Consider the following 2312-nt stretch of genomic DNA (forward strand, 5'->3'; position numbering starts at 1 on the left):
CGGTGGCTGACTAAATACTTTTTTGCCCCACTGTATACTGTAGAGAAAGGAAAGCACACACAAGCCATGCCTCTGATTGTATGCTTTGATATGAATGCTTTTGCTTGTATGACTGCATGAAAGGCCCAACAACCACCTGGATTCTGCACTCGTAACTTTCCGATAGTTGACTGTGGAAGTCACTCTTTCAGAGCTTTTGTCTGTTTTACCTCTGCTAGCCAGTAAACAGCAGTTGAACAACAGTTCAGATGTTGTTGTTTTTTTCCAGGCACTGACTTTAAATAGGTTGAGGTATCTTTTGTGATTGTCTCACAAGATGATCACAGTAGAAGGTTACCATTATATTATGTGGCAAGGAGAGAGCCATGTTTGAGTTGAGATAACACTGCCGTGTAAGCACAGCACATAGTGTACCACATTAGAGTGTATTGTACTAATAGAAGTATCAGAGCTCAGACACAGTGCCACTGTATGCATGGACAAACCCAGAAGTAGGTTATTGGGGAATAAAAGCTGGCATTGAGATCATTTCCAGCTCAGTTTCAACTCATGTCCTGTCTGGCTGTGCCTGTTGTTGTTGTGCACTGTATAACCTAGAAATCCCCATATATCACTGTGTGCACATGTGTTTGTGTGTATCTAGAGGCCAAAGGTCATTGAGTGAGGGGCCGGGGAATGCTCATGGAGCACACAACCAAATTCCAGCCAAACAAAGCTGTATTTGTACATTCTACAAAATGAAGGCTTCGGGACACCCTGATAGGTGAAAACGCTGACCTCTGTCTGGATGACTTCAGATGGATGATCTTCTCTTTTTCTCTACTGCGCTTTTTACTTATGACATATGTCTTGGCACACTTTTGTTTCAAAATTAAATCAGTTCTTGTCTCTTTTTTTTCCTTCTTTTTCTCTTCTTCTTTTAGGTGTTTGCTTATAGCAACGCTTTTAGTGTTTTTAGTCAGGCGTTTATGAGGTGAGACGCTGCATATGTGTGCATGTGTGTATAGTGTCTTTGTGTGTGAAGTGTTTGGGTGCATATGTGTGTGTGGCCCAGCTACGGTGCCTTGCTGTGGAACGCAGAGGTCAAGAGGAGCTGACCTCCCTTGAAGCCTTAATATGGTGCAAAGGGGGAGGGGAGAGGTGAGAGCACTGGACACGCTAAACAAGCAAACGCATACACCTTAAAACAATATCTCCACTTTTTTTTAAACTTTGGATCTTATTTCTGTGGTTTATGCCAGCGTCAGTACAAGGTTACTGCGAGCACAGCAGTAAGAAGTGTTTCCCACGCTTTATCCAAAACCTCTATTCTGGAAATTCACTTCACAAAGTGATTAGCCATTCTGTCCATCTGGGCGTCATCATCTTCACTCGTAGCATCCCAATTAGTTTTTGGATAATGGCATCATAATCGGGGAATTTTACATCTGTCTGATGAAACATTTTGCTTGCAGCTGCTAACTTCATCTTTAAAGCATTTCGGAGAGTGCTCACTACTTTTCAGTTGGCATTAAAATCGGGAACACAAATCACAACAAAAGGCAAAGCTCGAGCTGTTGAAATGAAACTCTCCATGCTTGCAAAAGTATGTGCGGCATAAAAGACACAAACACATGCACACTTTCATACCTGCTCTCCCTTCCTTTCTCTGTTACTGAATGCTTTAATTCTCCTGGCCTTACTTTTCTTCTGCTGCGCCCCTACACTCATCTTTTAGACTAAACAAACGTAACTTGGCTGGGAAAGGCTCTGGTTCCAGATGCTGTCTCTTTCTCACTCCCTCATCCCTCACTACCCACCACCACCCCCACCCCTACTCCTCTTTGCTGACCTTTGCCCCACCACCCTCCCACCCTCTCTGTCACAGGGAGACCATGAGTGCAGCAACACCTCTCCCCTTTCTCATTCAATAACACTCATTCAATTCCCTCCACACCATGAAAGTTGAGAGATGCTCTTCTTCTCCCTTCAATACACTCTTCTCTTTTAGGGGCTGGTCGTTGCTTAACCGCAGCACAATTTTGATAACTTAGTTGTCCTTATGAAACCACTGGAAAAGAAAGAAGGACACTGAACGTGAGAATATTCCAGCTAAGAGTAATCAGTCTGTCACAACTGTTTTGTCCTCCTGTCTTCCATCAAACACTATTAAGTATTTTGGTCAGTATTATAAAAAATTGCATATAGTAGTGCAAATCATTACAGGTCACAAGGGACCCGGCTATTTTAGCTATTTTGGTTCATTTGCTGTATTTGACTATAAATAAGCAGGTGTAGTGAATTATAATTTCATCATGTTTCCCAACGTATCT

This window comes from Pundamilia nyererei, unplaced genomic scaffold, assembly GCF_000239375.1.
Source record: "Pundamilia nyererei isolate P.nyererei 1_Seehausen unplaced genomic scaffold, PunNye1.0 scaffold00092, whole genome shotgun sequence".
NCBI lineage: Eukaryota > Metazoa > Chordata > Actinopteri > Cichliformes > Cichlidae > Pundamilia > Pundamilia nyererei.